The sequence below is a fragment of the Lissotriton helveticus genome, chromosome 7 (genome assembly GCF_964261635.1).
Source record: "Lissotriton helveticus chromosome 7, aLisHel1.1, whole genome shotgun sequence".
NCBI classification, from domain to species: domain Eukaryota; kingdom Metazoa; phylum Chordata; class Amphibia; order Caudata; family Salamandridae; genus Lissotriton; species Lissotriton helveticus.
In genome coordinates, this window is record NC_136068.1 from 1,553,955,831 (window position 1) to 1,553,982,478 (window position 26,648).

The 26,648-nt window shown below is 46.9% G+C and overlaps 1 protein-coding gene across 11 annotated transcripts in view; it reads right to left on the bottom strand.

Annotated features, from left to right (window-relative positions):
• PPP6R1 (protein phosphatase 6 regulatory subunit 1) overlaps nt 1-26,648 on the bottom strand; it is a 1,126,148-nt gene that overhangs the window by 520,307 nt on the left and 579,193 nt on the right. The window lies entirely within an intron of this gene.

Genomic DNA, 26,648 nt, shown 5'->3' on the forward strand with positions numbered 1-26,648 from the left:
CATTGTTGTGTTTGCAATTAATGCTACAGCAATGCATCGCTGGGCCAGTGGCAAACAGAACAGGAGTGTAGGAAGCTGGCTCTGTATATACTATACCAATGTAATATACAGTGTGCACAGAGTACAGGGGATCCCCAAAGGTAGGCAGAGGTTAAAGTAGACAGTACCTTACTCTTTATTTGTGTAGTGTGGGCGAACTTTATTTGTGTAGTGTGGGAGAGCAATAAGGCCTTCTCAGAGGGTAGTGCTAAGCATTTATTGTACAACTCCGGCAAGAAAAGATTTCGCACACTCAAGGACTGAACTGACCAATTTGTTTGTATAAAAATAGTATGGAGTTATATTTATTTTCTAGAACCAAGCCAGGCCTGGTACAGGTCAGTATAGAAATACTCTGCAAGGATATACAGTTTAAATACAGATCGAATGCAATGAATTAACTTACAGTTGAATTACCTTGTATTTGCAGATAGTCAGAATTACTTTGCAATTAGTTTCCTTACGCAGCCAGGTATCTCTAAATGCAAGGCTGGTGCATTTCGTGAGGGAGAGAAAGAGGAGTCAATACGTTTTGCAAACTTAATACAGGTTTACAGTACTCCTCACGTGCCACATTTAGTCCTGAGAAGGCAGAACTGAGATTACGGGTCCGTGGGTAAGAATCGGGTAAATGGGCACTCGAATCGCACTGCCAGTGGCACAGAGGCGGCCAGGTGCAGAGATCACACGTTAGCCAAAGGGTTAAGCACAGTCGTGAGCTTGGGGACTGCAGTGAGCAGGCCACCAGGTTGGGGAACAAAAGTTCCTGTGGTCGAGGTCAGAACTGAAGGCCCAATGGAAAATACAAGGACTACACCATCAGCAACACAGAGGTGGCCGGGTGTGGGATACGGTTTTGGCTGATGGTGCAGATTAGCTTGCTGGGAGCAGCAAATGGCTGGGGTAGCTCACAAAGGCGGCTGGACCTTTGAAGCTACCCCTTCGTTAACCCAGCCCATCCTGGGGGAGGTGGCTTGGCTCCTCGTCCCAGGATGTGCTTTGTTTCAGGAGCCAGAGAGCGGAAGGCTCTTCACCCAGGGGTCCAGAAACATGTCAGGTGGGGGCAGCTGGCAAGCAGCCACTCAGCCAGGACACTAGAATTAGGTCGTTTTGCAAGGGGCATCTCTAAAATGCCCTGTGAGTACATTTTTCATTAAATGTTTAATGCGCGGAGAAGTTGGATACCAAACTTCCTAGTTTTCAGTAAGGCCATTATGGTGCTGTGGCGTTCGTAATGACAAACTCCCAGACCATATACTCTTCATGGTAATACTGCACTTACAATGTCCAAGAATTGACTTAGACACTGTAGGATTACAAGGTTCATGCACTTGTACCCTTACCACTGGTATAGTGCACCCAGCTAGAGGGGTGGCTTATCTATGCCAGAACAGTGGATTGTAGGCCTGCTACACAGGTTTGGGTGCCAAGTCGACTCTTCACTTTGTTCTGCTCCTTGACACAGCCTGCAATGGCAGTGTGTGTCTTTGTGTGTAAAGGTACAGGGCCTCTAAGGGTGGTACAATAACTGCTGTGGCAGTTCGAGGTCTTACCTAGTCACAGGGTATAACATTTGGTGTAATCAAGATAATGAAATCAAAGAGGCACTTTGGACTGCGTTACAAGATGATCCGCAGTCCGCCTATTATGCATATGTTCAAACTTCACTACAGGTCACAAACATCTCAGATCTTTGGCAGAAGAACCTTCCTTATTCCACTTTTCAACAAATCCTGAAGAAGGGAACAAAACAACACTCATTACTTGAGGACAAGGCCACCCTAAGCAGACGGGTACATGCATGGATGGTCTTGCAATCCTATGTAAAACTGCAACCGGCGGCATATTTGGATCAGCCAATTTCTTACCATCTAAACTTATAGCGATATGCTTTGGTAAATTGCCATCAAATGCAGACCAGCCAAGTTGGAAATATCAGGGCCCAACATCTTCTTGTCTCTGTGGAGCACCAACACAGGATTTTATTCACTTAAGTCTGTATCTGCCCAGAGTTAGGCGAGGATCGCTGGAAATTGTTAAGGAGGGCCACTCAATACAAGAGGCGTACGCTCTTGCAGAACTGCAATATTAAAATGCCTAGATCCGGAAGATCCACAGCTTAACTGTTGTCTGATCAAACTCCTATTTAAACACGAGTAAATGTGTAAATATCAAATAAATATTAGTGGCTAGGTTAAATGGTTACAAGATGTAACATTGGAGACTATGCTAAGTGGACCACTTACTCTTGAGGAACTGATATATCAAAATGCTCCTGAGCAGCCTAGTCGACCCCTGATTAGCCTCAAAATCTAGTAAAAGGAACATTCAAAACAAGGCTAGCAGCCTAGTAAAATGGTTGTTTGATGTAATACTTGAGATTGTTTTTAATATTAGGCAATTTTATCAAATGTTTTGTTTACATTACACAGGAAGAAGTGTAAATATCCTGATAAGAAATAGTTTTATCTTAAGACAACACAAAAAAGTGACCCTCTTTTTTCTATTTTTTATGGATATTTGTTTTAATGTTGCTATAGTGGTTTTAATTAACTGAACAATAAACGTATTTTACCCTAGTCACAGTGCCCTTAGTACCTATGGTATATTTTACAAGGGACTTACAAGTGGTCAGAGAGTTGCCAGTTGCGTTTTGCAACAGTATAGTTTTAGGAAAAAAACATAGGACCTGGGTACCTGGTTGTCAGGAACCCAGGGCACACAAAGTACATCAACATTAGGCAAGGGGGTAGGTGGGGAGCAGGCAACCATGCAAGGAGAACATCCGATAACGGAGCTTTCAGGGTTGCATATCTTGGGAAGAGCACTGGAAAACAAACTTCTCCCAGTATCCTGGATAAATCGATTTGGCTGATGGACGCCTGGAAGCAAAGAGGAAGATTAAAAGGCATCAACCTAACCTGCACTTCCATCATGTCTCCCTGCATGGAAGTGCAGATTGTGCAGGCTAGTGTGCAGGACCGGTCCCTGCTGCTATAGAAGGATATTTTCCCAATGAGGCAGATACAGATCCGATGACAAATGCCCCTTGCCAGAGTTTCCAGGTGCCACACTGTCCTCGCCCAGTCCAAAGCCACTTGATTGGTCATTTTTAGCTTGCTGGACAGGAGAGGTAGGGGCGAAAAGGCAAAAAGGGAGTCCTGATTGCCAGTATAGGTGGTAGGTGTCTCCCAGATCGGACATCCTTGGGAACTCAAATGCGAAAAGGCTTTAACATTTTCTGGGGTGGCAAATAGATCGCACCAGGGGTCTCCTCAAAAGTGGAAGTAGCCCTGTGCCACCTCTGAGTTTGAGTGCAATTAGTTATCCACCATGAGATGGAGTTAGTCTGCCCAGGCGTTGTGCAATCAGGGATATGCTTTAAGCATTCAGCCACTTCCCAGGGCGTACAGTCTTAGCACAGACCCCACACTGACCTGTTACAATTCCACATGGTGGTCTTGTTTACTGTGAGCATGTGTCCCCCACTCCCCCTTGACGGTCGGGAGGAACATCTTCAGTGCCAAGCAAATCACAGCAAGATGTGGGGATTAGCTTCCGCTAGACACCAGAGTCCTCTGATCTCCACCTCTCCCATGTGACCTCCTCAACCCAGTAAAGATGTCAGTCACAAACGTTGTTTCTGGGTGAGATAGGAACAGGGGGTCTGTATCAAGTACAATTGTGGTCGAGCAGTAACCACTGCAGGTCTTACGCAATCTCTTTCAATATTTGGATGGTATCTGACAGATCTTGGTGCTGAGCCTCAGGTTGAAACATCCGGATCATGGGCTGAATGTCCTGGAATGATTAAGGTAGAGGGATGGCGCAGAGGTGCACCGTATCCAGGATACATTAAAGGGGAGCTGTTGTGAAGGAGTCTGGTATGACTTTGGCACATTAATGAAAAACTGTGCCAACTGGATGGCCGTTGTCTGGAGGTGGAAGTCTGGACTCTTTCCCAGAGACCAGAAGCCTCCGATCCCAATCTCCCCAGCCCAAAAGCAATACATCAGTGACAACTGACAACTCTGGGTGAGGTCAGGCGAGGGGCCTGCCGCTGACCGAATCATTGTCTAGCAGCCACCACTGCAGATCTTTTAGCATTCATTTCGTATGGAGATCTTGCAATAAAAGTGTTAGACCAGGCATCTGTTGACGTGTTTCCCCTGTCTTTTTGCTTTCTGACCTCCAGGTTTTGACACTCTTTTTGCTGGTTTAGTGTCTATGCGCACTTTCTGGCTGCTGTTGAATATTAAAGTGCAAGTGCTCCTGTTGTAAATTGTGTTATGGATTGGTGTTTCCATGATTGGCATATTTGATTTGCTAATAAGTCCCTAGTAAAGTGCACTGAGTGTAAAACAAATGCTGCTGGTGGGCCTGCAGCACTGGTTGTACCACCCACACAAGCAGCCCTGAAAAGGGTTCATGGACCTTCCACTGCAGTGTCTGCATGCAGTTTGTAACTGCCATGTCAACCTGGCACCCACTTGTCAGGCCCTAATCTGACCTATTCTTTAGGCATGTTAAGTCACCCCTAAGGTAGGCCCAAGGTACCCCTGTGGGCAGGGTGCTGTGTATGTTAAAGGTAGGACACTTACTGGTGTGTGTGACATGTCCTGGTAGTGAATTACAGTGTATTGCGTTTTTCACTATGGAAAGACTATCTGTCCCATAGGATAAAATGGGAATTTACTTATAAAATCTTTTAAGCATAACTCCCCATTGAGACCAGATAGGGAAATGAAGTTTAGTATGCCTGTACTCTGAATGTAAAAATGCATCTTTTAGTAAAGATGATTTTTATGTTCTGGGTTTGAAAAAACTACTTTGAGAAAGAAGGTATTTTCTTACTTGCTCATCCTGTGTGCCTTTGCTGGGTTTGTGGATTGACTGTATGGCTTTCGAGTGACAGGGGCCGGGGATGTGCATTCTCTACAGACAGTCATAGGTTCAGGGTTGGGCGGAATAGACCTGGTCTACATTTAGAGTAGTGGGTGATTTCATTGCAGCCTAATGTTCTCGACCTCGGCGGCCATATTGGGGGTAAGTGGGACGCCATTCCTCACACGGTCTAGTCGTCACAAGGACGCTAGACCTTCTACAAAAGGCAGCCATGCAAACGCGCAGCGGGTACGTGCAGCGGGACCGCCGTCATTCCGCCGGAGTTACGCCAGAGTTCAGCCCGTCTGTGTCCGTCCGGGCCCAGACGGGCTTAGGGCTAGATACGCTGCCTCGGGCTCCTAAGGTCAGTATAACATATACGAGAAATGATTTGCTATCATTACGATATTCGAATGAGATGCTCTGCAATAATATACATAAAAGAGCATTACCATTTGTGACGTGCGGGCGATGCGTCAAGGACCAGAGAGCCAAGGGGAATAAGGCCCTACGAATGGCCTTGCTGAATTGTAGGTCCCTTCCTAGTCACTCAATTGAACTCAATTCCCTCGTACAAGACCATGAGCTGGATATTTTGTTTCTATCAGAAACGTGGATTATGTCTAGTTCTGGGCCAGATATGGTGCAAGCACTCCCTCCTGGCTATCTAATATACCATCTAGATAGGCCTATTGGACGAGGAGGTGGTATTGCTATCATCTATAGAGATACGCTGATCTGCAGAGCCCAGGATGGGGGAGTTCGTGATTGTGAGAGCTGTCAATTCTCACTACGGATGTCATCTACGACCTCTAGATCAGGCCTCCTAGTGTATCGTCCTCCGGGGTCTGTAGGCAATTTTGCCAGTTCATTTATGGAAACGGTCACGCTCCTGGCATCATCGACTGTCAACTTTTTGGCACTTGGAGATTTTAATCTCCATTTTGACGATCCCGCGGACACACTCGCTGGTGACTTGCAGGGCGACTTGAAAGCCTTTGATTTGAGGCTAATCAACGCAGGGGCCACGCATTGTAAGGGTCACTTACTGGACCCAGTTTTTTCGAATATGGTCCGTATTGAAGCTTCGACCCCCTTGGCCTTACCATGGTCAGACCATTTTCTGGTTCCCTTCAATTGGCAATACGATTTAAGGGATGTAACCACCATTAGGACCTACTCGATCGATAGGGCTTGGTCTAGGTTACCGGTAGAGGATTGGACGGCTGATCTAGATGCCACCCGCCCATGCCCGGTGTCGGATCCACTAATTGCAGATGTGAACCTAGAAAATTGGCTAACCAAGTCCCTGGATACCATCCTCCCTAAAAAGAGAATGCCGAAGAGGGAGAAGAGGGTGGGTTCAGCCCCTTGGTATACGCAGATGTTAAGAACCCTCAGGAAAGGCTGCAAGAGGTTAGAAAGGACTTGGAGGAAAGATTGGGGAGCGGCATCCCGGAAAGAGTATCGTACGGCAATCAGAGGATATAAAGCCGCTCTCCGGGACGCCAAAGCCAAATTCTATGAGGAGAGAATTGGTAATTCGGCTAACTCCTCTAGAGAATCCTTCAAGATCTTTAGAGACCTCTTAAAAATTCCTGAACCATCAATGACCCATGAGAGTCCCCGTAAGAAATGTAAGGAACTGGCCAACTACTTTCATACGAAGGTAGGAAACATCGTAAGCTCCTTACCACGACCAGCCCTGGAAGTAGATATAGGTAAACAGCGCGGTGATGCTCAAATCGAGCTTGACATCTTTGGTCCAGTGAGCACTGATGAAGTTCTTAAGGTTCTAGGAGCCATTAAGAGTGGTTCGCCTAGGGATCCTGTGCCGATGAGATACCTTAAGCAGATAGCAACTACGATTGCCGCTCCAGTAACAGATCTTATCAACGCATCGGTTGCGCAGGGAGTGGTTCCACCTAGCTGGAAAAAAGCGGTAGTAAAGGCCCTTCTGAAAAAACCAGGTCTAGATCCATCGGACCTGGCTAATTTCAGACCGATTTCCTTGCTGCCCGGATTCGGCAAGATTGCGGAGAGACCGGTGAACAGGCGATTGTCACAGTTCCTGGAATCCAACGGCTTGCTGCGGGATTCCCAAACGGGATTCAGACCAGGCCAAGGCACTGATACCGCCCTTCTGGCAGTCGTGGAAGAAGCCAGGAGCATTTTGGATTCAGGAGGATCGGTGGCAGTGATCCTCCTGGACCTCAGTGCGGCTTTTGACGCCGTAAACCATCAGGTGTTGCTCCAGCGACTGTCAGAAGTAGGCCTGACTGGAATGGCCCTAAAGTGGCTTGCGTCTTTTTTAAACCAGCGATCCTATCAAGTCTGCGAAGGTAGTGCGCATTCAGCCCCTATCCCTCTTCAATGTGGTGTGCCTCAGGGCTCCTCCCTGAGCCCCACATTGTTCAATGTCTATATGGCACCGTTGGAGGATGTGGTAGCACCACTGGGTATTAAAATCATCAGCTATGCTGATGATACCCAGTTGGTGGTGGCCCTCTCCCAACTGGTGAATCAACCGAACCTGCTGCACTCCTGCCTGTCCAAGGTGTACACATGGATGGGCAATTCAGCCTTAAAACTGAATGGCTCTAAAACAGAGATGATGCTGCTGGGACACGCGGGGCTTTTTTTGCCGCCAGGCAGCTGGCCGAGTTGTCTTGGCGATCTTCCAAGCCCCAAAAAGGAGATTAAAAGTCTTGGTGTGTGGTTGGAACAAGATTTGTCCTTTAAGACCCGCGCAAAAAAAACTGCCGGAGTTTGCTTTGGTCTACTCCGGTCAGCCCGTAAGATTTTACCCCTTATTCCGCTGGTGTCTAGGAAAGTTTTGATTCAGGGGCTGATTGTCTCGAGGTTGGACTACAGCAATGCGATCTTTTTGGGCGCTCCGGAAGTGACGCTCAACAAGCTTCAACAAGTGCAGAACGCAGCAGCTAGGCTGTTGATGAATATCCCAAGGACACAGTCAGCAAAACCGGCATTAAGAGCGCTGCATTGGCTCCCGGTACGGGAGAGGATAAAATGTAAATCTCTCTGCACGGTTCATAAAATTTTGCGAGGGAAGGGACCTCCCATCCTGGGTAATATAGTGCTCCCTTACAAGGCCACCAGAGCCCTGCGCTCAGACCACAAATTTTTGTTACAGTGGCCAGAGTGAAAAGATCCCGGTTGGGCGGTAGAAGATTCTCGGTGAACGCAGCCAAGTTACGGAATGCGTTGCCTTTGAATCTACGAACAGAAATTTGTATTACTCGGTTCCGAAAGCTACTTAAAACCCATCTGTTCCCCGCTTAATGCTGTTCTCTTAGCTCCTCACCCCTGAGTCATGAACTAGCGCTGGGATGCCCAAGGGTAACCGCGCGCTATACAAGATTCCAAATAATAATAATAATAATAATAATGGGCCTGCTCTGCTTTACACAATACTGTCTCCACCTCCTGCCGGGAAGCTGGGCCAGAGAGGACCAAACTGGTTTGGACTGGGTACAGAACCTCTCTGCCTAAGAGAAAGGAATATGCTACTTACCAGTATGCATCTGTTCTTGGCATGTAGGGCTGCTGAATTCATATCTGTGCATAGATCGCCGCCTAGTGTTGGGTCCGGATGATTGCACATTGTTGTCCTGGAAGAGTCTTCGAAGTATCACGAGATAGGTGGCTCCTCCCTTGGACTACAGTGCGCATGGGCATCCTCTCCATCCTCAGATTGTTTTTTTCCGCCATTGTGGCAGAGATGGAGTATAGTACAGTAAGAGATGTCCATGCAAAGAGTGGATGCTGCAGCTGCGACAGGTACCGGGGAGGTGGGTGGGCGATATGAATATCAGCAGCCCTACATGCCAAGAACAGATGCATACTGGTAAGTAGCATATTCCGTTCGAGGCACGTGGGCTGCTGAATTCATACCTGTGCATAGAATGTATAGCAGTATCTCCCCTAGCGGTGGCCGCCTGTGCCAGCTGCAGCAGTCTGAAAAAGAGTTTTGAGAACAGCTTGTCATACAGCAGCTTGCTGTTTGGAGTGTACATCTACGCAATAGTGTTTGGTAAATGCATGTATGGTTGACCATGTGGCTGCTTTACAAATTTCGTGTAAAGGGATATTTCCTAGGAAAGCCATGGATGCCCCTAGTTTGCGTGTAGAATGCGCCCTAGGGGGAACAGTTAAGGTGTGTTTTGCTTTTAAATAACATATCTGAATGCACTTAACGATCCATCTGGCTATCCCTGATTTTGAGATAGGGTTGCCTTTTTGTTGTGGTGAGAAAGCAACAAACAGCTCTTTTGACATGTAGAGTATGCAAGGCTCTTTCAGCTACTGTCTGTGGGGTTTGAAAGAACACTGTCAGTTCTATTGTTCGATTTATATGAAAATGAGATATCACCTTTGGCATGAATTTATGGTTTGTTCTGAGAACTACTCTATTTGCATGTACTTGCATGAATGGCTCTTGAATAGTTAGGGCTTGTAGCTCGCTAACTCTTCGAAGTGAAGTAATGGCAACTAGGAAAGCCACCTTCCAAGTAGGAAATTGTAGTTTGCATGAGTGTAGTGGTTCAAAAGGTGGTTCCATAAGTCTGGTTAAAACGACGTTTAGATTCCAGACAGGTGAAGGTGGATGTTTTGGTGGAATTACTCGTTTGAGTCCTTCCATGAATGCTTTTATAGCTGGCACTCTAAACAGTGAAAGGTGTTGTCTGTTTTGGAGGTATGCTGCCAACGCAGCCAAATGTATCCTGATGGATGAGTAGGCTAAATTGCAACGTTGTAGGTGCAGAAGATAGCAAATGATGTTTTGTGTAGAAGCATCTAATGGGTTTATGTTGTTGTTTCTGCAGTAAATGACGAAACGTTTCCACCTAGCTGCATAACATGCCCTGGTAGTGGGTCTTCTTGCCTCTTTGATAATATTCATGCAGTCTGGAGGCAAGTTGAGGTATCCAAATTCTAGGATTTCAGGAGCCAGATCGCCAGGTTCAGCTGTTGCGGATCTGGGTGTTGGATTTCGCCACGGTTCTGAGTTAGAAGACTGGGTGTGAGTCGCAGTCTCTGATGAGGCACCACTGACAGTTCTAGGAACGTTGTGTACCATGGTTGCCTTGCCCACGTGGGAGCAACTAGGATTAGCGTAAGGGAATGTTGGCGCAGTTTGCGTGCCACTAGCGGTATTAACGGCGCTGGGGGAAAAGCGTACGCAAATTTCCCATATCGCATTTCCCTGCGACTGCGGATGTGGGAACCTGGCGGCAAAGTACTGGCATTTTGCGTTTTTGCTTGTGGCAAACAGATCTATTTCCGGTTGTCCCCACTGCCGGAAGAATGGTTGGAGCACATTGGGGTGAATCTCCCACTCGTGCATTTGTTGACTGTGTCTGCTGAGCAGGTCGGCTATTTGATTGTCCTTGCCTGGGAGGTGTTCTGCCATGAGAAACATGTTCCTCTGAATGGCCCATTTCCACACTCTTTGAGCCAGGTGCGACAGCTGTGGCGAGTGTGTCCCTCCCTGCTTTTGAATGTAATACATAGCCGTCATGTTGTCCGTCCAGATCAACACGGTTTTGTTGCATAAGTGTTTCTTGAACGCTTTTAGATCGCCATCAACTCTAGAAGATTGATGTGCATCTTTTTCTGTTGTATGGTCCATAGGCCCTGGACTGTGTAATGCAGGACATGGGCTCCCCAGCCTATCAGGGAGGCGTCCGCCGTTATCACTGGACAGTCGCCCTTTGCAAAGGTTTTGTGGATTCCACCAATGCAGAGAGTTGTATGCACGACTGGTCACCAACACTAGGTCTTTTAATTGTCGCTGAGCCTGGTTCCACTGCCTTACTAGGCACTCCTGTAGCAGACGCATGTGTAGTCTGGCATGAGGGACTATGAATATGCACGAGGCCATCATGCCTATTAGTTGCATAAACACCCGAGCTGGCAATGAGTGTTGAGGTCTGAACTTTTGGATTAACATTTGCATACTGTTGATCCGTGCTGCGTTTGGGTATGCCTTTGCTGCTAGTGTGTCTATTGTTGCTCCCAGGTATTGTTGTACGTGGGAGGGTTGTAGGTGTGACTTTGGGTAGTTCAGCGAGAATCCTAGACTGTGCAGGAGATGAATGGTCTTTGACATGTGGCTGGCATATTGCTGGGCCGATGGCGCGTGTATTAGCCAATCGTCCAGATGTGGGTACACGTGAATGTGTTGTCTCCTGAGATGTGCCTCCACTGTTGCTAGGCATTTGGTGAACACCCGTGGAGCTGTCGTGACACCGAACGGTAGGACTTTGAACTGGTAGTGTTGTCCTTGAATAGTAAACCTCAGATACTTTCTGTGAGCAGGGTGTATTGGTATATGAAAGTATGCGTCTTTGAGGTCTAGAGTTGCTAGGAAGTCTCCCTGACGCAGCAATGGCAAGACTTGTTGCAGAGTGAGCATGTGGAAATGCTCTGATAGAATGTACAGGTTGAGGGGCCTGAGGTCCAATATTGGTCTGAGCGAACCGTCCTTTTTGGGAATGAGGAAGTATAGTGAGTATACTCCTGTCCCTTGATGTTGAAGTGGGACTGGTTCTATGGCCCCCTTTTGCAGCATACTGATGACCTCTTGCTGCAGTAATGTTATATGTTCCTGTGACATTGGCCGGTGTATGCGTGGAATGTTGGGTGGTGTTGATGTGAGTTCTAGGCAATAGCCATGTTGGATAATTTGCCGAACCCATTTGTCCGTAGTGATGTTTAACCATTGTGTCAGGAATTGTTGTAGTCTTCCCCCAACCAGTGTTATATGGTCTGGGGGTAGTGCCAAGAAGTCACTGTTTGGTGTTAGTGGAGGATCTATTGGAATTGCCTCCACGACCTCTGCCCTTGTTATTATTACCTCTGTATCCACCTCTGTTTGTGTTTTTATTGTAGGTGGATTGTGTATTAGTTTTGTATGTTGAGGATTGCTGCGATGTGTTACCTCGCGCTCCTCCCCTGTAGGTGGAGCGACGAAAGGAGCTTCTGTGTTGCTGGGACTGAAGAGCCCCCATGGACTTTGCAGTCTCCGTGTCCTTTTTCATTTTGTCCAGAATTTAGTCAACTGCTGGACCAAACAGAAAATCTGGATTTATAGGCTGGTTAAGAATAGTAGCCTGTACCTCATTTTTAAATCCAGATATTCGCAGCCATGCGTGCCTCCTAAGTAGTACGCTTGTGTTAACAGATCTGGCAGCTGTATCTGCCGCGTCTAGAGCACATTTAATGGTGGCGTTGGTGATGAGCTTTCCCTCCTGTATTAGTTCATCTGCCTGGTCTTTGTACGGCTCAGGTAAGTGTTGGAGAAGCCCCTCTAAGGAATCATAGTGTGCCCGGTCATATCTGGCCAGCAGGGCTTGAGTATTGGCTATTCTCCATGAGTTTGATGCTTGAGCTGCTACTCTTTTGCCTGATGCTTCTAAGATTTTGGACTCCTTGACAGGAAGAGCAGCCTCTCCAGTAGTTTGTGAGTTTGCACGCTTTCGTGCGTTGGATACCACTAAAGAATCTAGAGGTAGTTGCCCTTTGATGTAAGTAGGGTCCACTGGTGCTGCCCTATACTTTTTTTCTATCCTTGGGTTGATGACACGTGCCCTAGCTGTGTCCTCGAAGTGGTCAGGTGCGTGCTTTAGGACGCCCTTTAACATAAGGAGCGTTTTGACACTTTTTTCTGATGTAGCTAGTGTATTGAATAGAAAATCTTCTTCTATAGCATCTGAGTGCATGTCTGGTAGCTTGCTGCTCTATCTATTAGAGAGTTAAATGGCACAGGGTCTTCTGTGGGTGATGGTTTAACTGGGTATACCGTAGGCTCTGTTATGGGTAGAGTCCCCTCATTGTCTGGCTCACCCCCCCCCACCCCATGGTTGTGAATTGGGGTCTATATGTGGGTTTTGTGGATATCCGAAACCCACGTCTGGATCCTGATCCTCATCTGGGTTATGGTCAGAGCGTGCAGGTGAGTATGGGGCATATGGAGTAGTAGGCATAGCTGGAGAAAGAGGCTGTAAAAGAATAGGAGAGGTAGCACAGTCCCTTTTCTTTTTCAGAGGAATTCTAGAAAAGTCTTCTGCAGGAGCTGGCCTTTTCTTTTTGGTATAAACAGTCACTTTTCCAGTATTTGGATCAATATATAGTTTTGACTGATCCTCTGTGGAGGGATCTGGATGGATGAGCTCCTCTTCCACAGTGTTGTGTTTTGGCGCCGATGTCTTTGGCTTGACCTTTTTCGGTTCGATGCCTTTGGCTGGTTGGACCGGTCTTGGTGCCTGTATCGGTTTTTGAGGGTTTCGACAGGTTTTGTCGGTCCGATATCCTTTGCGGGTTTTGCCACTTGTTTCGGACCGATGGTTTTTGTCGGTTCGTTAACGTCTTTAGGCTTTAGAGGTGTCTTCGGAGCCTGCGGCCTCGGCTCGATGCCCTTCTTCGGATCGATGGGCTTCGGCTCGACGGGTTTGGTCTAGGGAACCTTAGCTTTCGGTTTTGGTTTGACGACCGCCTTGGGCGTAGCCCTTTTGTCTTCGGTGCCAGGCTTTTTCCCTTTTTCGCCGATCAATGTTGATTTTGTCGATTCGACGGTCTTGGGCCTCGAAGTTTTTTCAGGAATGGTGGCCTTCGGCTCGGCACCCTTCGGTTTTGTGACCTTCGGTTCGACGACGTTCGGTCCAAAGACGGTTGTGTCGATGACTTTTGGTTTCGATGGAGCCGGCCTTGGAGTACGTGTCTCAGAAGGCTCTTTTTGTATGTTCTTAGCCGGGTGGTATGGCGGGGCTATAGAACCAGTTTTTTGATCTTGGCTAAGGCCTATTGGCGATGCCTCGGCCTGAGCCTCTGATATAGGTGTAGTGTCTATATGGGGCGGTGTACTCACGGTTCGCCCCTCGTTGTCATCGGAGTCGTCCTCGACAGCTACGATGTCTTGATCATAGTCTTCGATATCGACGAATTGTTCTTCTTCGTCGATATAGTATTCAGAGTCGTTGTCGGAGTATTGATCGTATTGATCCGAGTCTTCGGCGTGGCCTAGTTCTTCCTCATCGTCGAAGATATTCTTGGGCTCCGGTGCCGACCTCTGCATTTCTTGCCTCGCCGCCCGCCTATTCCGCCTTGTCTTTTTGGATCGGAACTGGGCACAGGCGATACAGTTATCTTCGTTATGGTCTGGAGAAAAACATTTGTTGCACACTGGATGCTTATCTGTGTGCGGGAACTTGGAGTTGCACTGCGGGTAGTATTTGAATGGACTTCGTTCCATCGACCGTCGGTCCACGTGGCGTCGAGAAGGCCTAACGGCCCGATTCGACGACCGGAGTGCAGCAAAGTTGTAGAAAGTCTTTCGGCACCGATCACAAACAATACCGATGCCAGCGAAGGCCTTTTGGCCTTTTATAAAAGTTTTTTTGATTCCGAACTTGGAGTGCTGGAAGGTACATCCGAACCCAATGGCGGAAAAAAACAATCTGAGGATGGAGAGGATGCCCATGCGCACTGTAGTCCAAGGGAGGAGCCACCTATCTCGTGATACTTCGAAGACTCTTCCAGGACAACAATGTGCAATCATCCGGACCCAACACTAGGCGGCGATCTATGCACAGATATGAATTCAGCAGCCCACATGCCTCAAACACATAGAAACCAAGTATAAATATTGGGGCCCAAACCCCAAAGCTTCAGAACTCGCTGGAATCAAGGAACCTGCCAAGAAGAAGAGCTCGAAAAGCTGCCAGGAGGAGTACTACCCCATATGCTGTGTTGTTGCTTTGTAGGGTTGGCCTGCAGTTGCTGCTTCTGCCTTGGGCAGTGCAAGGACTGGACTGAACTTTCTTTACTTGTGCAGAGTATCTTCAAGGGCTTGAACTAGAGCTTTCCTCCTCTTCTGAAGTCTCAGACACAGCAAAGACTTCACCGACCTCTGAGCACTGCAGTCTCAGTCGCCACAGATGGGGGAAAAGCAAGCCACTCTGTCACCGGCTCGGCACAGGGCACCGTCCGCAACCATGGTCTCACCGCTGACCACGCTGACACTGAGCCGTTGCTTGCACCGTGATCTGCCCGCGACTTCCATGACCGCATCATGGATTAGGGGCACTGCCCCATCCCACATTGCTGTCCGACTGACACCAGCATCCCGCAACCGGCTCTGTCGCCTGCACCATGATCTTTCAGCACTGTATCGAGCACTGCCTTCACTCTGCACCGCAGCCCTGATCTCACTGATGCCGCTGGATGCCAGTCACCGAACCGCTGCCTGTACACGTCTTGAGGGCACTGAAACACTTCACATCGCAAATGCGACAGTTGCCACAACCGGCTCGCACCAATGGGTCGGATGCGATACAAAAGGTACTGTTTACGAGTCTGTCGACACACCTGAAAGGCACGGTCAGACGGAACCGTTGGATTCTGTTGCTCACAGCACTGTGGTAGCATCAGACGGAGCTACCGACTACAAGGAACTATGTTCTTTTAAGTATCCTTGCAAAGTGACTATCTTTAAAGTACTTTGTTGGATTTTGGTCGTTTTGGTCTTGTTTTGGATATATAAAAATATTGGAAATTTTTCTAAACTGGTGTGGTGTCCTTTTGTAGTGTTTTCACTGTATAACTGTTGCTTAGGTGCAAATACTATTCACACTTCCTCTCAGATAAACCAGACTGCTCATGCCAAGCTACCAAGGGGGAAAGCAGGGGTTATATTAGGAGTGTAACTCCCTTACCCTGACTAAGAAGAAGGGTCCTTACATGGACAAGGGTGCAAACTATTGCCAACTAGAGACACCCATTTCTAACAAAAAGCAAATAATAAATTGAATGAGTACTGTGGGAACAACTGTTGCAGGAAAGAATGATATACCCAAATTCACACAGGTGTATGTGTTTCTCTTGTTCTAAGGATAGATCTTGTATGCTTGTCCAGCAGCCTCAAAGTCATCTGCACTGGGATCCAGATCATAGGCTGAAACATCAAGTCATGCCGAATTTTATTTATTTTAAAGGTTTTATATAGCGCTGGCTAGACCCAGGGGTATCAGAGCACTTTACAGGAGTGTGAGGAAGTATGGTAATCGGAACATTTTCTACAAAAATATTGCAATAAGAACCAATATAACAAGGAAAGCAGATAACTACGAATGCTATTTACAAAAGTACTAAATTAAGCTCATATGGGTAGATAGTAATTAGGCTAGGGTGGGTCGGTGGAAGTGAAAAAGAGAGGATAAAGGTGGGTAACAAGGAGAGTGTGAGTTAGGGAATAGGAGATCAGTGGAAGGCCGTGCGTGAGGCTAGATGTTATAATTAAAGATAGAGGCGGGGATTAGGGGGAAGGGAAGGGAAGGAGTAGCGTGAGGTAGGGGAGTTTGGAGGGAGAATGGGGAGGGGAGAGAATTGGAGGGCAATAGAGGGGAGTCTGACGGGGCGCAGTCTGGGAGACAGTGTCAGAGGTAGGTATTATCGACCTCAATGTTTGTTGAGGTGGTACAATTGGAGTTCTTTTTTTAAGTTTAAGTAGGAAGGGGTTACAGGGTAGGTCTATAGGCAGGGCGTTCCAGATGGAAGCAGCATTACCAGAGAATGAGCGGATTTGTGTGCATTTTTTCTTTAACAGAGGGGGGAAGAATGAGGGCATTGGTGCTCCTCGTCGGTCGGGTGCAGCCGCTTCGTGGAGTTTGTCTGAGAGGTAACGTAGGGTATTTTGGTGAAGGGCTTTGGGTGATGCATGCAATCTTATAGGTGGATCTGCCTATGATGGGTAGCCATTTGAGGGTTTTAAGGGCAGGGGAGATGTGGTTGAAGCGTTTATAGTCAGAGATAAGTCTAGCAGCTAGGTTGAGCACAGATTTGAGTGATGCAAGATGGACTTTAGGTGTTCCAGCGAGGATACCATTACCATAGTCGATTCTCAACAAGACCAGCGATTGGACAACAGTTTTGAAGTCATCAGCCGGGATGAAGGGTTTCATTTTCTTGAGATGACGGAGAGTGAAGAGTGCTCCCTTGGCTGAGGTTTTTATGTGGGAGGTAAGGGCCAGGCTATTATCAATGGTTATGCCTAGAGATTTAACTGCATTGGAAGAGGGAAGAGAGAGCAGTTGAGAGCACTAAGGTCCGATATCCAGTCTTGTATGGGGAGTGGGTTGTTTTTAGGGGAGAAGAAAATGATTTAGTTTTTTAGGGTTGAGTTTGAGATGATTATGGTGGAACCATGACTGGATCTTGGCCAGGGTGTCATTGAGGTGTAGGACATAAGAGTGGGATTTAATCTTCTAATAAAGTTGAGTGTCGTCTGCAGAGAGGTGGTAATTGATTCCTGCTGGTTTGAGGGTGAGGGGGTTCCATGAAGAGGTTGAAGAGAGCAGGAGAGTGAATGGATCCCTGGGGGACACGGAGGGAGATTGGGGTGGGGTTGGAAAGGCAGTTCTCGATTTTGATATGTTGGGTTCTGTGTTGGAGAAAGGAGGTGAACCAGTTGAGGACATGGCCATTGAGCCCAAAGCGGCCTTTAAGGGTGTTAAGTAAGGCAGTGTGGTTAATTGTATCGTAAGCAGCGGAAAGGTCGAGGAGAATGAGTAGGCAAGATTCACCATTGTCGAGCTAGTGATGTATGTCGTCCACTATATTGCGTGTGGCACATTCTGTGCTGCATCCTTTTCTGAAGCCAGATTGCAGAGAGTCAAAGAGGTTGAAAGTGTTGATGTGATTATCCAGTTGGAGCAGTGCGCATTTTTCAAGGGCTTTGGAGAGAAGAAGGAGGTTAGAATTAGGTCGGAGGTTATTTGGGTCATTGGGCTCTGTGTTGGAGTTTTTGGATGATGGGTGTGATTTGACCCAGTTGAAGGGAAGCGGGAACACACTCTGTGGTCAGGGATGAGTTTATAATGGTGGTCCAGAGTGGGGCAATGATATGTTTTAGGTCTTGGACAAGATTAGAGGGTAAGAGGATGGTTTAAGCTTAGAGATGATGTTATAGACTTCGTGTTCAGTGACAGGGTGAAAATTATGCCAGGAGGCGTGTTTTTTTGTTGCTGGGGGAGAAAAGGGTTGGATTCAGGTGGGAAGGTAACTGACGAGAGATGGGAAGGGACCTGGGAAGGATTTGATGGGGATGGAGATTCAGGAGAAATGTTGTAAGAAGTAGTAAGTGGGGAGAGAGGGGATTTAGGAGGAAGAATTGATCTATTTTGGTGATTTTATTAGAGAAGAAATGTGCAATTTCTTCGCATTGCTCGTTTGTGGCCGTCAGCTTTTTGGGGCAGAGGAGTTTTGTTTTTTGACTATGCTAAATAGTTCTCTAGGTCTATTTTTGGCCCTATCAAGCGGTGTACGGAAGAAGGAGGCCTTTTCAATGAGGATGTGTTTTTTGTAGTTGGATCTAGCAGATCAGAGGAGGGCTAGATGTGAGCGGGATGGGTGTTGCCTTCAGGTTCCTTCAGACTGTCTAAGAGAGCATCTTTCGTTGTTGAGATCAGAGTTGAACCAGGATTTGGAAGGTATGTTTGTTTGAATTGTTCTGAACTCTCTGTTCTGGTGGAAGCTACAAAGCTGTACCATATCCAGAATAGTTAAGATGAACCAGGAGCGTCTGTGAAAGAGTCAGGTATGACTTTTGCACATTGATAAGAGATCTCAAACCACGCGCTGTTGTACGCCATCATCAGGAGGTGGCTGAGAACCACAGGAAGACGTTGAGTAGATGAAGATCTAAAATTGGACAAATGTCTCGATCAGCCTTCGGCACAATAATAATAAATAATAATAGCTGAATTTGTAAAGCGCCTGGTTACACCAGCTGGTGTGTCCCCGCGCCGTAGAAGCTAGTGTAAAGCTTGATCACTTCAACTTCAACTACTGTTGCTTTCATCTTCAAGGAAGTAGAAGGAGTAAAATCCAGTTCAAATTGCTGATGCCAGAGCCCCTCTATGGTAACATTGGTCAAAAGAGTCTGCCCATCCTACTGCAAGACAGATAGGTGGTACTTCATCATCTGCCCTGACGGTGGTGAAGGTGCAGTTGAGTTGAAAGAAATGGGACAAATTAGGGAGGACCAACGTTTCTGAAGAGATGGCTTGCTCCACTTGGAGGAAATATTGGCTTCTGTCTCCGATCCTGGCTCGAGAAATGAAAGAGCTGAGGCTTGTAGGCTGGAGGACAAGTCTGGTGTTGGCGAAATGGAAAACCTCAACCACAGCCATGGGAAGGGTGAAATTGCTGCTGGAATTACCTTTTAGGAGAACAAAGGCCAAATGAACATGCTGTGGCTGCCCTCTACATTTAACATTCTAATGCTGAATCCACCTTTTTACTGAAAAGGCGAGAACCCTCAGACGGCATGTCCATTAAAGATGCCTGAAGCTCCCCAAAGAAGCCTATAGACCTCATCAATGCATGGTACCGAAAACCCACATTAGCACACATTGATCTTACAAAGCAGTCGGTTGTGTCCACTCCAGAGCAAATGAAAATATATGCGAATTCAAGGTGCTTCAGAATCACACTGACTTGAATTTCATGGAGATCAGGAGCAAGACTGGGAGGAAAGCTGGCACCCTTGCGGCCTCTCTGGAATCCAAGTGGCAATAAGGGCCCCACTCCCGTTTAGAAATAATGTGCATTTCATTTGACTTACTCTTAAACTTTGACCAAGAAAATGTTCTGCCACGAGAACGACTTTGAAAGCGAAAAAAGGTTCTCCCTTTCAACTTGGACCAGTTGTGGCATGAAGTCTTACTGTGTTTGGCAATGGAAAGTTTGAACTCGCGATCCCGTATGGCTTTCTGGTTCATCTGGGTGGAGTTGTTGTAGGCCTTTGAGTCACAGTCTGACTCCAGGCAGCAAGAAATCATAACTACTGAATAATCCAACCAAGTGCAGGGATCCTGGAGCTGTTCTTTCAAAGTTGCATCTACTACACCTTACTTCAGAAAGGTCAGGAAAAGTATGCAACAGACATTTAAAAATGTTTACAGCCTTAAAGAAAGAAAAAAATCAAAAAAGGGTCATACCCTTAAAAATCACTTCTACAAAAAGAAATGTGATGTTTTAAAAACATCACTCACAAAAGCTTTTTACTTCAGTTTAAAGTAAGATAAGGAGTAATACATAAAAGTGTAGTCCGTAGAGGCTGCGGCACTGTAAACAATGTAAATAGGATGTTGCACCTTTAAGGAACTTCTGACCTCCAGTGTCCCATCATGCCCTGTAGATGGCAGTTGACTCAGTTCTTTTTGACGAACAAATAAGTAGTATAGTGGTATTGTGGGAAAGTGCCCTTTTGTATGGTCACCGCCCATCCACACAAACCTTTTGCCCCAATGCTGATGGTTATGACTATGAAAGTCCACTGAAGCCTGCTAAACAGGCTCATGTGCACTCTGCCAAAACTGGTGTGAAAATTGGTAACCCCATCTGGCAAAGGACTTACCCCCTTATATAACCCTAATATACAATACCAGTTGCACCCAGGGCATGGGTGTTAAAATGGTCACCAGGGCCTAAAGCACTGTTTGTGCCACCCTGAGTGACCCACCTAAACTAGTGACAGCAGGCCTGACATTGTAGACTACAGGAGCCGTGCCCTCACCATGTGTGGTATAGTCAATACACAATTTTTAATACATGCAAGTCACCCCTAAGGAAGGCCTCTTGAGCCAAGGAGAAAGGGTGTATTAAGTGCACGCTTATATGTCCCTATAGTGACCTTAGCCATTAAAGGACACTATAAGTGGTAGACAGCCCATAGGATAACATGAGCTGGCACCAGGGCAAAACAGAGGTTGGTAGCTCTATTATGGTACCACCTAAATAAGTGGTGTTTGGTATGAAACAACGAGCCGCATATCCCCCGACAAAAATCTTGTGTCTGGGACGATGCGGCATGCACCCAGGTTGCTACCTTAGAGGCTGCCCACCTGGTTGCCCCAGCCTTTCGTGTGCTGTGGTTGACAGCCTGGCTTACTGCCGCCAAGACAAAAATCTGACCCCCCCTGCCAGGAGATGTGAACTCTTGGAGAAGTCAGACACAAACACATGGATTGGAAGGCGGTCTCACCTCCCTCCCTGATAGGATGACCAGTGAAGTGGCACATCAAGGCTGCGAACTTCAAAGGCTGCAGCGCATGTGATGTGCAACCAGGCTGCCACTCAAAGATAGAAAAAGCCCTCCCCCTGCACCCAGGCACATTTGCATGCAGGCAGGTGGGGAAAATTAGGTATTTAGGAGGTGTACATCCCTCTAAGGTGGGCTACCTGGTCTGCTGGGGAGGACTTCTACCATTTCTAGAAGTGGCAGAATAGTGGGTTCAGGGTGAAAATGTGACCTAAACCCCAGATATGGTTACATCAGGGACTGATCACACACACTGGAGCTTGTATCCCATTGGCCACTTGCACCCACACCCGTGACACCAGAACTTCAGTTCTGAGCTTAATTACACCAAGGAGAAAAGAAGAGACCCATGTCAATGACAAGGAGCTACACAAACCAAAGTCGTGAGACTCTGCACCTGTGGCAACCTTCCTCTAACTGCAGACTGGGACTCGTCCTGGAAGAAAGGTCGGTTCCCTCAGACAGAGGGTCCAAGGCATCACCAGACTCCCCTGGACTATGGTGCTAATCACCTGGAACTACATGTAAAAACAACATACCGGAACCAAAGAATAGCCGGCCATCGGGGCCTCCGAGGGATCACCCAAAAGTAGATGGTCCAGTGCATTTTGGGAAACTTAGTCCTGACCTCCATGAAGGTTCAGGAGGCTACGGTGGTCTCCCGGACGTCTAATTAATTTTCTGTTGTGCTTGCCACTGCCAAGGCCTGTTGGTCACCAGTCCTGCAACCAACCCCTGAAACTCTGCAAAACCTTCATCCGACGTTAGCAGTGGCTTCGTTGTCAACAATTTGTGCCCTGTTCCCCACTAGCACCGTCTGACCGGTGAAAACAGCTCTCCCAAGGCTCCCACTTCAGTACCAAGGACAGCCACAACAACTCTGCACCAGGGCTTCCCGAGCCAGGTAAAATCGAACTGACCATAGTGGCATGATCCTGGGATCCACATCACCTTTACCCTCCTTGGGTTCCACGCAACTCAACCTGCAAGTGACCGATTGTCAGATTTGCTTTTTTCTATTGACCGCAATAATAAAGTTTTGCAATACTGTTTTGCACAGATTTAACATTACTTCTAAAATCTATAACTCTGGTTATATTTATCTGACTTACTTCGTTTTGGTGTCTAACAATATATAGAAATCAGCTTTATTTTTTATAAATTGGTGTTGGATTTTCATTTGAGTTTTGTCAATTACTTATCGTCTATGTTGGTACTCTAGTAGTGGCCGACTGCTCTGTGCCACTCTACCACGACTGAGCTAAGGATTTATTATTGCGAATCCAGGGACCAATTTGGCGGTATAGTGAGAGTATTGCCTGGTGAAGCCTAACCAGCATCACTGCATAACAATTCACTTTCCTACAGATATACATTATCTCTTCCGTCTAGGAGAAGGGAGGGTTGCTTAGGATTTCAATTGAAATTTCTCGGACAGAAAACTAGGATTACAGGTAAGAAACTATTCATTCGCTCTCTCCGGGAAACTCCATGGATAATAAGCACTGAATAAATAAGATTCCAAAAAGGGAGAGGAAAACGAAAAGGAGAAAAGTCAAATTTGGCAGCATATTCTTTAGCTATGCTTGCCCCACTTGGGCATCAGCTGTAGAGTCCGAGTCAAGACAATAGTGTCTTGTAAATCTGTAAACTGATCTCCAAGTTGCAGTCTTGCAAATCTCAGCAATTGTGCTGTTCCTAAGCAAAGAAGCAGTAGCTGATTTACCCCTTGGGGATTAGGTCCTCAGTTTACCGGATAGGGTTCTGTTTGCTTTTTGATAACAAAGGATTATGCAGGAGACAATCCATCTAGATAAGAATTGTTTGGAAGTGGCATATCCTGTCCGTACAGAACCACAGTGGACAAAGTGGTTTTCATTTGCTGAAAGATGTTGTCTTATTTGGAGCCATGCAGCAAAGTTCAGGGAAGGATGGGATATTGGATGTGTCGTTTTGTTTTCTCAGACCGCAAAAAAATCAATTCTATCTTGTCTAGGTCCCAATCGGGGAAGATGTTCTGAATTATAGCATTGTTTGGAACCCATTTGTGATTTTCTTTAATGACTTTGCTGTGACTGTCCGCCTGAGCATTCTGGGTTCTTGGAAGATGGACTGCTGCAATCCTTGGGAGATGGCCCACTTTCAGACTGTTTGAGCTTCCATGTGACAGAGGTCTGGATCGTGTTCCTCCTTGCTTATTCAGATAATGCATGGTTGTTGTATTGTCTGTCTGAAAAAAGAGAGAGTTCGCTCTAAACGACAGGAGGAATGCCTTCAAGGCTAAATTACTGCATTCAGTTCCAGAAGGTTGATGAGATACGAATGTTCCTTCAGAGACTACAGGCCTTGAATTTGTAGATGGTCCATTAGGGCACCGTAACCAGTCAAGGAAGCATCCATCACTATTGTTCGGACTGGAATGTCTTGGTGGAAATTCATCCCTTTGCAGATGAGTGGCACCCCAATTTAAGAGATTGCCCTACATTTATTTATTTTTTATTTATTTAGAAGTTTTCTATAGCGCTAACAAGACCCGAAGGTATCAGAGCGCTTCACAGTAGTGGGCATGAAAAAGAGAACAACATGAAACAAACCCAATAAAAGCAATCGGCGACAGACAATTTGGAAAGAAGAAAGGTTCGGACAGCAGGGCTTCTCAGTACTGGATTCAACAATACCGCATGGATTCTGAGACGTTTGCAGCTCCAAGTTATCCATAACCAAGGGAGCGGATCAGGCACAAGGATTTAAGTTGGCTCTTGAATTCTGCATAGGACGGTAGAGTTCTGATGTGCGGGGGGATGGCGTTCCATATTTTGGGGGCATTTCCTGAGAAAGAGCAGTCCGCAGTTCTCTTCCTTCTGGTTTTTGGTAGGATGAGCAGCAGGGAATTAGAGCTTCTCAAGTTTCTGGCTTGGCCTGCTTTTTTGAGCTTGTTAGCCAGGTATTCCGGTTTGCCGGTGTGGAGGGCCTTGTGGGTTAGGCAGGCCGTTCTGAAGGTACTTCGCATTTCCACAGGGAGCCATTCGAGTTCTTTGAGAGCCGGGGAGATGTGATCATATTTTTTGCAGCCTGTGATCATTCTTGCTGCCGCGTGAAGTGTTGTTTTTAGTGGAGCCAGGTGGGATTTGGGGATGCCTGTTAGGATTGAGTTCCCATAGTCCAGTCTTGATAGAACTAGAGATTGCGTGGCTAGTTTGAGGTCCTTGTTGGGAATGTAAGGTTTAATTTTGTTTAAAAGTCTGAGGTTGAAGAATGCGCTTTTCGCCGAGTTCTTAATGTGATTTGTCAGGGTTAGTTTAGGGTCTAAGGTGAAGCCCAGGGATTTAACGGAGTCGGCTAGCGTGAGGTTACCCTTGAGAGCATCGATCGACTTTAGCCACTCGGTGATTTGAGGGTTATCTTCTTTGTTTGAGATGAGGAGTGTTTCTGTCTTATCGGGGTTGAGTTTCAGGTGATTCTTTGTCAGCCAGTCTTGAACTTCATTTAGGACATCGTTGAGTCTCTGGATGTCTTTAAGAGAGGAGATTTCCAGGTAAATCTGCGTGTCGTCCGCGTAGAGGTGGAAGTTGATGTTGGCGTTCCTGAGTAACTTAGCAAGTGGTTCCATGTAGATGTTAAAGAGCTGGGGGGAGAGCACCGATCCTTGAGGGACACCCTTGTTGACTTGCTGGGTATCGGAGGTGAAGTTCTTGATTTTTATTAGTTGCGAACGATTGTGTAAAAAGGAGGAAAACCACTTGAGAACTACCTCGCCAAGGCCGGCTCTTTCTTGAAGAGTCATGATGAGGAGCTTGTGGTCCACCGTGTCGAACGCTGCTGAGAGATCAAGGAGTATGAGGAGGCAGCACTTGTCAGCGTCAAGAGATCCATGGATGTCGTCTATGATGTTCAACATCGCGGTTTCAGTGCTGCGGCCTTGTCTGAAGCCAGATTGGAGGGGGTCCAGGAGATTGATGTTGTCCAGGTGTTGCGTCAGTTGCAGGAGTACACAGCGTTCAAGTGTTTGAGAGTAAAGGGAGGTTAGATATTGGTCTGAAATTGTTCAAGTCAGTTGAGTCGAGACCGGGTTTTTTCAGGAGAGGAGTGACTTGTCCCATTTTTAGACAATCGGGGACCACACCGCTTTGTATGGAGCTGTTTATGATTCTTCCCCAGATGGGCGCTAAGGTAAGCTTCATTTGTTTGATTAAAGATGGGGGGATGGGGTCTGAGATGTGTGCTGAAGGTTTGGAGGTCGAGATCAGCGCGATTATCTCAGTTTCCTGGACGGGGCGAAAGCTTAGCCAGGGGGAGGGAAAGGAGTCGGATGGGAGTGCCACTGGGGAGGTCTAGTAGCTCTTCTGGAGGTGTGGGTTGTTGATGTCTAGAGATAGTTCGATTTTTTGGACTTTATCGTTGAAGAAGTTGGCAAAGTTGTCACAGAGTTCTTTGGAAGCCTGTAGGGTTGAGGGCAGGGGCTTTGTTGTTTGTTGTCTGATTATGTTGTAGAGTTCTTTGGGTATGTTTTTGGATTTGACCAATGCCTCGCGGAAGAAGCTGGATTTCTTGTTTTTGATATGGTTGTTGTACTTCCTACGGGCTGATTTTAGTTGAAGGCGGAGAATGGCGGTTGGGTTGTTTCTCCACTTTCTTTCTTAGGTTCTCAGGTTTCTTCTTTCTGCGTTGAGGTCCGCAGTGAACCAGGTTCTGGATGGAGTGGCTCGGCTTCTTTTGAGCTTTAGAGGAGCTAGATTGTCAAGTATGGCGACTACCCCCGAGTTATAGTGGTCGACGAGGTCGTTGGTCGAGAGGTGCATAGTGTTATTTGAAAGAAGAGCGCTTAGTTGACCTTCCAAGATGTCTTGGGGTACTTGGGAGAGGTTTCTCGACCATTTAGGCGGGTCTTGCGGAGGTTTAAGCGAGATGATGGGGTGATTGATGTGGAATAAGATCATGTGGTGATCTGACCAGTCAACTGGTAGTATGTGGTTGACCGTGAGAGAATTCTTTTGGGCAATGATGGCGTCCAGTGTGGCTCCTTTGTAATGAGTCTCCTCAGTACAATGTTGGGTGAGGTTGTTCTCATCAAGGAGGCTAGATAGCGATTTGATTAGAGGGTTGTGGGTCTCATTCCACCGGATGTTCAGGTCGCCAAGAATTAAGTTTTTGGAGTCGCCCAGTGTGTCTTGTGCAATCAGGTTTGATAGTTGGTCTCCGAACTCGTTGTTTCTGCCCGGGGGGTGATAGAGTAGGTGGCACAGTAGAGAGTCATTGTCTTTTGTCTTGATGACAGTGGATAGGCATTCAAAGGAGTCATACTCGAAGGAGGCGGTTTCTGTGATGCTCCAGTTGTCCTTGTGGATGATAGCGACCCCACCTCCTCGTTGTTCAATCCTATCTTTGGAGATGAGGGAGAAGCCAGGTGGAACCAGCATGTCTAGGCAGGGAGGGGATGTCTTATTAAGCCAAGTCTCCGTGAGGAACGCAACGTCAATGTCATGTGTGAGGATGGCTTCGGCTAGGTCCGTTGCGTGTAGAGAAGCCGATCTGCAGTTGATTAGGAGGCAGTTGGTGAATTTCTCCTGATTACTGGTGGTTCCCTCTTTAGTCTCTCTAGGTA